At 41.8% G+C, this 12,394-nt stretch overlaps 1 long non-coding RNA gene across 1 annotated transcript in view; it reads left to right on the top strand.

The window, feature by feature from the left end:
- LOC308584510 overlaps positions 1-7,074 on the top strand; it is a 150,602-nt gene extending 143,528 nt beyond the window's left edge. The window contains exon 3 of the long non-coding RNA XR_014006862.1: positions 6,418-7,074. This is a non-coding gene — a long non-coding RNA (uncharacterized lncRNA). The remainder of the gene's footprint in view (positions 1-6,417) is intronic.
- Positions 7,075-12,394: the final 5,320 nt, after the last annotated feature.

Raw genomic sequence — 12,394 nt, 5'->3', positions numbered from 1 at the left:
CTTTGTCTGAATGCCCTTACTCTTCCACTATAGCATGCTTTATGGTGGGAAATTGGGGAGGGGGAGAAAAAAGCCCTGCTTGGTTTAAGTTGCAGGAAGTGCAATGTATGGTTGTACCTGGGTTACTAAGGCACCAAAAGATATGGTTTCTTGGCTGGAATGGAGATTTGCTGTCTTTGTCTGGGGACAGTGCCGAGCTTGTTGTGGAACACCATCCATTTCAGCCCTAATTGTTCCAGAATGATTGCTCTGTATGTTCCAGATTGAACATGCCAGGGGTTCGTGGGTCAGGATTCAGGGAACCATCGGTCGCTGTCCAGCCATGATAATAGTTGGCTGCAAGTTCAGTCTAAAATTCTGCAAACTGGAAGATGAATTCTGCAAGAGTGTTGACAACAGAATAAACCATGCTTTGTGCACACCTAATTTAGAGATTATTTGCAGGGCAGCAAGCTTCAGTGGCCTTAATTCATGCATCAAATAATTAAAGTTTGATTGGAGACCTTTGCGTGTACTTGAGAAACTATCAAGCTTATTTTTATAGGGCTAGAATCTTAGTCCCATAAAAAAATTTTTTTTAAAACAATTCATCACAATCACAATCTTAGCCCCAGCAAGAAATTCATCAATTTAAGGATTCAAGAAGTTTAAAGGGACATTGAAACAAAGATGTTTCAATAAAAGGCCCTGTAGACTGGTGTTGCATCCCCGTCCCCCTTTCATGTTTGTGTTTCCCGGTCTATTCTGCAACATGTCGTCGACATGATAATAGTATATTGGTGGTAGATTTATACTGGGCTATCCACTTACCATTCATTGTTTTGTGATGTTACCACAACATTGTTACAACAATATTGTCACTTGGAGGGGTGCTTTTGCCCTGTACCACAACAAAAACTATACAAAAATGGGACAAAAAGAAATGAAAGATTTCTGAAATGCAAAGTTGCAGGATTTTAGCAGGAAGCAATAAGATATACACTGGTTAGATAGGATAAAGGATGTCTGCTCGGAAACTTTTGCAGGCACAAACAGCATTGAAAGTGGGATTGTGTATAACCACCCCAACGTCATCATGAGCACAATTCATTATGATTGCATTATAATAAAAACTAAGGTGTCTGGAGGGGTCTCATTCCCCAAATAGTGCAAGAACTTAACCTAGCCTTAGCAAGCTCTTAGTTTAATATTTATTGCTGTGATTTGCTACCCATTTGCTTCGGTTCATGTTCTTAATAGGGCTACTTGAGATAAATGGGTTTTGATGTGTGGAAAAGAAAGCTTTATAAATCACAGTAAGAGTGGATTTTTTTTAAAAAAAATAAGACTTTTAAAATCAAAGTAAATTTGACAACTTTCATGTGCATCAAAATAGGAACAGATTCTGAAAATGTGCCTGTTTCCTGTGGAACCCTTTTTCTTGTGCGAGAAGCTCTCCAGTGTAAGAGCAATGGACTCATAATCCCAGAGACGTTCCTAATTCACTTAATGTTCTCTTCCAAATATGTGGGATCAATATCTAATTCATACTGTAGTCTGTCACCTCATCTGTTGGTATGTGCCAGTGGGGACTTAAATATTCTGTACTCTCTCTGCTTTGAATGAAAAAATGTCCCCAACTGCTATTTTTGTTTAATGTTCCTTGTTAATGTGTGTGTTATTATTTGGGACAAGCTGAATCATAACAACATCTGAATTTCTGGATTTCGGCTGCGTTTGTGTTTCATGCTTGGCCATTCCTGTGGTTGGCTTTAATTGTTTCATTGTCCTATCTGTTTACCTCCCTACATATGGTCTTCTTCACTACAAAGAACGATAAAATGTATACACAATGAGTAGTTCAAACATAGGCCCACAGAATTTGCCAATGGGGGGAAAAATGCTGGCGTCCATTTTACTCCTTACCATAATTAGCACTGCAATATAAACCAAATCCCTAATTAAGGAATGGAATGCCAATGTACATATAATCAGGACTGATTGCACTCTGCACATATATGAAGAAAAATCTAATCCTAGACTTGGAATAAATTATGCACTTTTTGAAAATTTTGCCAATATTGCTTTGCATAAATTATTCTGACTTTGTTGTGGTAGTTTCCACAAAGTGGGGAACGGTTTCTCTGATGCCGAAGCATTAAAGATCCAAGAGAAGAATAAGAATAGCCAGCAAAAATAATTGATGGACTAGAGGTTACAGGACATATCCACAGGAGAAAGAAGCTCTTCCTTTCTCTGACCGTGGGTATCTGTATATTTTAGATTCTTATCTGTAAAGCCTTGAGACATTAAATACCTAAGAAGGAGGTGGAAAACCCGTGACCTTCCAGATGGTGTTAGATTATGGCTACCATCAACTCCAGCCAGCAGGGCCAGCACGTTTTGGTTTATGACTTCTTTTCCAGGAGGAATAGAAACTTGTTTCTTTAAAAATTGAAGCTCTGAATCTGTGCACCCTGCTGGCCATGGGCCCAGTACATTTGTACCCACCTCTGAGCAGCCCTGAGTCCAATGAGAGTTGTACAACATTTAGGGATCCTCAGGTTCCCAATGCATGATGTAACAAAATTCCCAGCGAAACTATAAAATGCCACATCAAGAACTGGATTCAGGCTATCTTACACTTGAGCCTCTCCAAGAATTGCTGAGGCAGCAGAGCAGCCATCAAGAGCACCTCACTATAGACTCTTTTGGCTTGACCTCGGAGCATGGGTCAAGTGGGTGCTCTGGACCAATCTTAGAATTCATGGTGGAACATTAGGGAGCTGGGTGTCTCTAAAGTTCACAGGAACCAAGACCTTTCCTCTGAACCTATGTCCAATAAGCTTGCTAATTTCTAATACGTCTTATTAATTTTGGGCTTCAGTGTGGAAAAGCTACCAATTTTATATACTGGTTCTGCAGCAGCATAGGCAGGCAGCCCAGTCACCCAGGCACTTGGCTGGTCCTGAATGGTGGTTTCACTGTTTCATGTATTTGCTTGTGGCAATAAACACACACCTCAGGCTGTACGTTTGAAAGAGTCCTGACCACCTCAGTGCATTGATTATGATGACTGATCTTGCCAGATACTGTGTGAGAGAACCTGGGCGTTTTTAATAACCTGAATCACATTCCTACAGAGGCATATCTCCTCATAAGTAAGTCCTACTGAGTTCAGTGGTATTTACTCTCAGGTCTACGTCAACATATCCATCCTTCTTCCTCTGACATTCCGTCAGGGGAAGGAATTCTTCCATCACAGGAAGACTCCTACCTTTGTAGGAAGGCAACCTTTGGGCCTAGCCCCAGGTTAGGGAACATCCTGCAACCTCCCCTCTTCTGAAAAATAAAAGAACTATCCTGACAAAAAGCTAAGGTATCAAGCAGCCATGGTGGGTATACTGTTACGTATTCAGTGGTCTGTGGTTGCCTGAGCTTGAGTCTGGACTAAGGATTCTGAACTCCTGTGTTCTGATTCGATTGTTGTTGTTTAGTCGTTTAGTCGTGTCCGACTCTTCGTGACCCCATGGACCAGAGCATGCCAGGCACTCCTGTCTTCCACTGCCTCCTGCAGTTTGGTCAGACTCATGTTTGTAGCTTTGAGAACACTGTCCAACCATCTCGTCCTCTGTCATCCCCTTCTCCTTGTGCCCTCCATCTTTCCCAACATCAGGGTCTTTTCCAGGGAGTCTTCTCTTCTCATGAGGTGGCAAAGTATTGGAGCCTCAGCTTCACGATCTGTCCTTCCAGTGAGCACTCAGGGCTGATTTCCTTAAGAATGGATAGGTTTGATCTTCTTGCAGTCCATGGGACTGTCAAGAGTCTCCTCCAGCACCATAATTCAAAAGCATCAATTCTTCGGCGATCAGCCTTCTTTATGGTCCAGCTCTCACTTCTATACATCACTACTGGGAAAACCATGGCTTTAACTATATGGACCTTTGTTGGCAAGGTGATGTCTCTGCTTTTTAGGATGCTGTCTAGGTTTGTCATCGCCTTTCTCCCAAGGAGCAGGTGTCTTTTAATTTTGTGACTGCTGATTCGATACATGATATCAAATCACAGAACATTTCAGGATTTCATCCTTTGCCATTGGCCCTTAAATTCTGAGTCATGATTCGCAGCTTGGAAGTTTAGACAGCCAATCATGTTGGGAGTGGGAGTGGCCCAGGCCTTCAGAAATGTATATAAGCAGTCGTTTTGCCCCTGTTGTCCAGTTCTGTTAGTTCAATAAAGGTTCTTGCTGTTATCACTGTGTCTTGCCTCGTGGGAACCCACCTACACTTCATATACAACTACCTCCAGCAATCATAAGCCCCCCCCCCCCTTTGAATCTCAATGGACAGGGAACAACAGAGAGAGTGCTATTGTGCTTACATTCTGCCTATGGACTTTCCAGGAGCACCTGGTTGGAAACTGTGGGAACAGAGCTCTGGACTAGAAGCTCTTTGGTCTGACCCAAGAGGGATGCTCATATTTTCTTACAGTCGAATCTCTATAGGCTAGGGTGACCAGATGCAAATGAAAGCAGGGGGCTTTTAGCAGATGCTGCCTGTCAAGCCTGGGTCAGGATGCGTGTGCACAAACATTAAAGCACCATGTAATTTTAGTGCACAGCTTGCCGCTTCACACCCTGCAGCTCTTGAAGTTTGTTTCGAATTGCTGATGACATATACTGTGCTGTTCACCCAAAGAGCAAGCAGTCTCTGGGCTTTCAGATCATGCATAGGAGAAGCTAACTAATTGCTAACGGACACAGAAATACAACAGGAAGTGATGAGCCTTCAGTGATGTGAAATAGCCAAGCGAGGAAAAAGGGTGCAGAGTTGGAGATCCTCAGCCCCTCCCTTCCCCTCTGGCCCAAGTTATTAGTGGTTCAATATCCACAATTTTCTAGGTCACGACGCAGGCCTAGGAAGTCGACTGCAAGTCGGGGAATTACAGTGAGTAATATTAAGTGGTGGTGGGCAAACTTGGGGAAAGTCCTGAAGACTGGCACACCCCATCATTTAATTACTAATGTGGTTTCACTTTTCTAGGCCACCCAGGTTGAATGTGTCCTCAACCTGAACCTGTTGCCCTAATGGTTCGCCGTGAGAGCTTGTGTTATGCCACAGCCTGAACAACACAGCGTTACCAGTTAATTGCGGTGAACCACACAGATGAATAAGCTAATTATTCAACCCATATTGCTTAGGGTGGGTGTGGAAACACATGAATCCAGGTCGAATAACAAAACAACTGGCATACTGGTTTTGTCTTTCAGCATAGAAGCAGAATAAGAAGAAAATGTTGCCGTTTCATGTTGAATTTAAACTTCTATAGAACGCCACCACACTACTTCGACTGAGGCCCTGCTTTGGGGTGTTCAAAGCACTTTACAGGCATTTTCTCAAAGAGTCCTCTAAGCTAGGTCAATGCTATCTGCCCCATATTTCAAACTGGAGGAGGGGCTGAAGCTGAAGGTGACAGGCAGCAGAGGCAAACATTCAAAAACCCATAGTTTTAATTAAGCGGAGTCTGTGGGCATGCAAACTCAAGAAGTAAAATGTTTAGGGCAGGCATAGGCAAACTCCAGCCCTCCAAATGTTTGGGACTACAATTCCCATCATCCCTGACCACTGGTCCTGTTAGTTAGGAATGATGGAAATTGTAGTCCCAAACATCTGGAGGGCTGTAGTTTTCCTATTCCTGGTTTAGGGCTACTTACAGGGCTATGAACATTTCAAGGGAAATGCTTGCCATTTGAACAACTAACACATTTCAAGTAGTTTGCCGCTTGAATAACTAACACATTTTATTATGGCATCACCTTTGCGATAAGTAAAGTCCACTTTGCCAGGTGCAAGTTCCTGCGATTTTTCAGCCTCTAAGGTGCTATAGCAAAACGCTTTTCATGATTTTGCTGTATCTACTCATTTGGAAACCAGAAACTTCTGCTGATAATTGCAGATTATTCAGACCTCTACCCAGAACCATCCAAGTTACCTTCTAGACTGTGGTGATCCGACTCTGGAATGTTCTTCCGAGGCAGGCCCAACTGGTGTTTGCTCGGACATTCTTTTGGCATGCAGGCAAAGTCCCTTTTAGTCTCCGCCAGTATTGCTTTATTATACAGGTCTGGCTCTACCATTAGACGGAGTGAGGCCACCACCTCAGATATCGAATGGTGCAAGAGAGAGAGAGCGGAGCGGCAAGGTGTTTTAAGAGAGCCTGCCTGTGGCCCCTAAGCTACCCTGTTGCCCTCAAAATGATGTTGTCCCATCACCAGCAGCGTCAAAATAAAATACAACTGCCAACTTCTGTATCTCAAATGTGGGTGACATCACGTCCTTCGCCTCAGGTGGTAAAATGTCTCGGGCCAGCCCTATTTTTATGCTGCACCTTTATCCTGCTGTTTCCATCCTTGTGTTATTTTTTTCTTTATTGTTACAGATTTACGGTAATTCCAATTGCTAGCTGTCATGAGGAGGCTCATATTATTGAAAAACAGGGTAGAAGAAACATAAAGCAAAATGAGAATTATATCGAACAAGACCACTTTCCAGTTACTCTGTTGGCAAAGTGACCTTCCTCTCTTGATGGGGTCACCTGAGGGAGGCGGGGGATGCTGACAATAATTAATGTGACCACAAGGCCCTGGCTGAGGCAAGCAAACATGCAGCCCTTTTTCATTGTTGGCAAATGGAGCCTTGGAACGTGAGTTCGGCAACCCGAGCAAGTCTTGACATGAACGTAAAAGTTCTTGAACAAAATCTATGATCTGTCCATTTTGTCAGCAAATTCATCTCTGTTATGACTTTGCAGGGGCACTTACAACCCTCTGGAAAAAAAGGAGCCACAACATCACCATCGCTTTGGAACTTTTTGCTCACATTTTCTGACTTTACATGAACATGTGCTGCCACCTCTAGACGATTGCATGAAATTACTCTTTAGGTTTCCTGTTTTTAACCACACAGTACTTTTCTCCCTCCATTATATACTATTAGAGTTACATTTCTCTCTGGAGAATGAAGAGCACTCCTGTAAATTGTCTGTCAAAATGCCTAGGAATATGGGAAGCTATTCTGAAGGTGTCGATATTCGAGATGGAATGTGGAGTCACAAGCTTTAAACTGGAACGTGGATTGGTGTTCTCTTCAATAAATTGCAGCTATATTTGCACAAAACTCCTGGCTTATTTTGGTGCACTACGTTCTGATAAGGAAAAAGGGGAGAGGCCAGTCCTACTGTTAGGCAGAGTGAGGCAGGCGCCTCAGTCGGTTTGGGTGTCACGAGAATGCAACAAATGGTTAGTTGTTTAGTTGGCTATTATCAGTGCTTTTTTCCTATAAAAATGTTTAGGGGTACTCTGATTTTGACTCAAGAAAATCACCCTTTTATAGTTCAAATCGGGAGAAATAAATACAGTAAATGGACAAAAGTACAAAGATTCACAAAATGTTTAGGAGTGTGCATACCCCTGCGTTCCCCCCAGAAAAAAGCACTGGTTATTATTGTCTTCATTTATACCCCAGATGGGCGGTGTATAAATTAATTATTATTATATTATTATTATTATTAGTGCTACTGGGCAGAGACAATGGTGGCATGGGTGTCCACAGGAATTCTTTGGGAGAGCAAGGAAAGATTTATCCGGGAGTGAGGGGAATAAAATACTAAAAGAGTGGAGCAAGCTAATAAATATCTCACAAAAAATGAGGACTTTTCCTTCGTATCCCAGGTTCTACAAATGTTAGAAACTTTTAAAAATGAAAGCTGGGAATCTGAGGGTTATGGTTCATGGGGGGATGGGACACAACTGCCCCACTCCCTTCCACTGTGGGGTTTTCTTGTCTTGTAGGATTTTCTTGTGGGGTTTTCTTGTCTTGTAGAATGATTGTCATGCATTTACTATCTATAGCAGGGGTTGCCAAATTGAGGGGGGGGCACAGGCACATTTGGAAACTGGATCAAATGCTGTAGTGCCATGCACATGCTGCAGCCATTTACACATCACCTGTAACATCCATGTGCATGCAGGCACACTCATACCCCTTCCTCCCTGCATCCAGTTAGGCTTGAATAAGTGTTGTTGTTGTTATTATTATTATTATTATTATTGTTATTATTATTATTATTATTATTATTATTAAAAGGGACGCAGGTGGCACTGTGGTCTAAAACACAGAGCCTAGGAATTGCCGATCAGAAGTCGGCGGTTCGAATCCCCACGACGGGGTGAGCTCCCGTTGCTCGATCCCAGCTTCTGCCAACCTAGCAGTTCAAAAGCACATCAAAGTGCAAGTAGATAAATAGGTACCACTCCGGCGGGAAAGTAAACGGCGTTTCCGTATGCTGCTCTGGTTCGCCAGAAGCGGCTTAGTCATGCTGGCCACATGACCCGGAAGCTGTACGTTGGCTCCCTCGGCCAGTAAAGCCAGATGAGCGCCGCAACCCCAGAGTTGTTCGTGACTGGACCTAATGGTCAGGGGTCCCTTTACCTATTATTATTATTATTATTATTATTATTATTATTATTATTATTATTATTATTATTTCTGATTTCTCCCTGTGTGTGTGGTGGGAAAAACTACTCTTCCTAAGCCTAATTTCTGCAGGAAAGCTACCTGATATTGGTGATATGTTCTTTTGTTCTTTGCAAAACTACGGACAGCACAATAAAGGGGCATGTTTTGGCTTCTTCTGGCATGGAGGGGGGAAATCCTAGCTGCCATATTCACAGCTTGCTCTCCTTCCCGTTCCCCACCACCACCCATTAAGGTGAAGAGGGAAATTACTTTTAATATATCATCGACTTCTTATGCCCAAACTGTGGCCAGTTTTCCATTTTTAATCTTCTCTTTAACAAAGAGCAGTTGGGCAGCTCTCGATGGCGAAAACACAGCAGTCAACTACCTTGTAAATGAGAAGCGGTGGTAGTAAAAAATGAATTTGTATATCACCAGGAGTAGAGAGTGTGTCTGCCTTGTAAATTTAATTAAACAGCAGGTGCAAAATCAGGTCATATGGCTTTCATGTGCCCCATGTGAGGATGACAACTAAACAATGATTCTAATATGAAGAAATTTGCATACATTTGCATGGGATTCCGTGGAACGCACAGGGCAGTTCTCGCCTCCTCTTTGCATGTCACTTCTGGGAAGTTGATTATCCTGAATGAAGGGAGTAGTGTCCCTTCCGCAATGTTTCCCAAATGCTAGAAATGCTTCCATTCTGTCATAGCTGGAGAAAACGGACTCCTGCCTGATAATGGAGCACTTTCACAATGCAGAAAACAGTGGTACCTCGGGTTAAGAACTTAATTCGTTCTGGAGATCCGTTCTTAACCTGAAATCCTTTTACATGGTTTTGTACATTTTGTGGTATTTTATGCATTGTGATTTGCTGTTATTTTTATTGAATATATTCTCTATTGTGGTTGATAAATATGAACTGTTTAATTATTATTTGCTGATGTTTAATTTTACTGTTTGCTACAGTGGTACCTCGGGTTAAGAACTTAATTCGTTCTGGAGGTCTCTTCTTAACCTGAAACTGTTCTTAACCTGAGGTACCACTTTAGCTAATGGAGCCTCCCGCTGCCGCCACGCGATTTCTGTTCTCATCCTGAAGGAAAGTTCTTAACCTGAGGTACTATTTCTGAGTCTTTAACCTGAAGCATCTGTACCCTGAAGCGTCTGTAACCCAAGGTACCACTGTACATTGCTTCCATTTGCTTAAAAGCAAAACAAGAAGGACACAGCGGGGGTAAGGATATGCCCCTACATTTTGGAGGGACTCATTTCTCCAAATAGGATTTACTTGCTGAAGTACTTCAGCAAACCTGGTCTTTGTCCCATGAACGTCACACAGAACTCTGATTGCTCTATGGGTTTTATAGGATGAACAAGGACCTTTGTCGGTTTTCATGCTTTCCAGACTTTCCTGTTGGTGTCTGTTCCCCGTTATGTTTTTATTCGGAAGGATGTGCATTGATGAAGATGATGATAATGATGAAACAGAAAAGCAATATTTCAATACATGTTTGATTAACACTGGTTTCTTGGGACTCTACACTGTTTTATTGAGGGAGAAAACTAACACTTCCTTCATTTTTCATTTACAGAAAAACTCACACATAAATCACGAGAGTGTCATCTTTTCCACAGGAGCCAAAGTCAGTATCCCAATCCAAAAAGTGCCATGTGGTAGGAATTAAAGTGCAATACAAAAAAAAAAAAATGATATGCAAATGACAAAGGCTCTATTACATTCCAGCAACTGCACTCTGTCCACATTTAGCCAGCAGTCCCTAAGTGTTTTACGGTGTTTTAATTCTAAGCACTGAACTTTTACTGGTATTTTTAGTTTTTGTCTTGGCTTATGACCAAACAAATCTAACTTACTTACAATGTGCCTTGTTTCTCTACTTCAAAATAAAAATGCAAAAATCTATACCTTTGAAAATAAATGCTTGCTTAAAGCTTCATGATTCTGTAGGGATGAATGGATCCACCAACTTCAGTTTCTCATTTTTCCAGTTTGAAGTTAAGTTTGGCACATTTCCACATCACTTGGTCATTTAAAAAAAAAAGAGTTCTCACAAAAATTCAACACCATTTTAGTCTATGTTTCTCATGGTATACTCATTTTTACATGACATTTCCCCAGACATACCCATTTTTTCAAGACATTTTTTGTGACATAATGTAAGTTTTGTATATTATTTTCACTGATGTGCACACATATTTCCCCTAATGCACACCTTTTTTTCTACACATTTGAATTGCGTCACAGAAAATCATAGAAGTGTGATTTCAAAGGATAGCAGTGTTTTGGTTCGCCTCTTGTTTCAGGAAGTATGAACTAGGCAGGCTCCTATTAAAATGCAAAACTGAACAGAAATTCTTCTCATCCCTAATTCCTATGAGCAACACATTCCAGTCAACCAAGCGGAACGTACTGCTGAGTCACTAGTGATTTCCTAATGAATAATTGCAGGCTGTTGATCTATAAAGGCATGCTGACTGTGAATAATGTCACCTTTGGAATCATCGCAAATCACAGTCATGGGGGCTATGTTCTACCTCTACTGTCAGATTCAGCACACCTCTGGTTGCAGATTGTTGGGAGTCACAAGCGGGAAGAGTGTTGTTGCCCTCAGGTCCTGCTTGCTGGCTTCGCATAAGCATCTGATTGGTCACTTTTCAAACTGGCCAGAGTAGATGGACCATTGGCCTGATCCAGGAAGCAGTTCTTATGTTACTTCCTAACCTGGCCACCTGCATTGTGGCAGAAAAGGTTGGAATGAACACTAGACAATTCTATGATGCCAACAGGCACCATCTGCCATCTTGTGGAGACTTTGTGTTGTATAGGGGTGTCCCTGGATGCCAGCCTTTCTGCTAGACCAAGAATGGAGAATTTGTGGACTCCAACCCCCATCAGTCCCAGTCAGCATGGTCAATGGTCAAGGATGATGGAAGCTGAAGTCTGACAGTGTTTGAAGAGCCGTAGGATCCCCATCTCTGTGCTAGAGTATCCAAGGGAAGGGGAAAACCAAAGGGTAGGAGGATCACTCATGATTCCTAGAACTGTAGAGTTGGAGTGGCCCTCCAACACAGGAATCTCAGCTTGATCATAGAATCATAGAATAAATGCCCTCCCTGAGTCGCTGGGCAGAAGGACCAATGAACCAGAAGGAGCAGGGGGTGGGGCAAATACATACATATGCATACAACCATTTTATTAGTTGGTCATCTCCAGTTTCTTTTCTTTTATAGATGTACTTAATTAATCACAGTTACAAATACAAATTTGACTGAGAAAATAATTTATTGAGACATCGAACATTAACACATATTATCACTACTATCAGAATCCTGAAGCATATTAAACACCATTAAAACATGCTGGCAAGATGCAAAATATTAACACACTTTAGTTTCCATGAGTCATAAAAAGGCATCAGACTACATCTATGAGTGTTCCTCACGTACAGCCATACCATTGATAAATGCAAATGTTACTTGTCCTTTTTAAGTTACAATAAACCAAAAGGATTTCCACTTACACTGTAATCCTGAAAACACATTTACTAGGGAGTAAGCCCCATTGGGACTTGAATACATGGATAGGATTGTATTGTTATCGCCCAGCATTTAGGACTCCAAAATCTCTTAACATGCTCTCATTCTTGTTCACATCTATTTACTTGATATCTTCCTTGCTTTACCCAAACGAAACACATTGGTTTTGCTTCCAACTGCTAATTCCTAAAATTTAGTGCCACACTCCCTTAATGAAAGAATTTCCTTCCTTGTCCACTACTTGACATAGAGAAGTTGTGCCACTATAGTGATATATGAAAAAGTCCTTTCTCTTTGTCCCTTGGTACAAAAAGGAAAACGTTATACCAAAAGGCAGT

The sequence above is a fragment of the Podarcis bocagei genome (genome assembly GCF_964188305.1).
Source record: "Podarcis bocagei genome assembly, chromosome: 3".
Lineage (NCBI taxonomy): Eukaryota > Metazoa > Chordata > Lepidosauria > Squamata > Lacertidae > Podarcis > Podarcis bocagei.
Note: the sequence above shows the minus strand (reverse complement) of the source record. Positions and strands in the feature narration are given on the sequence as shown.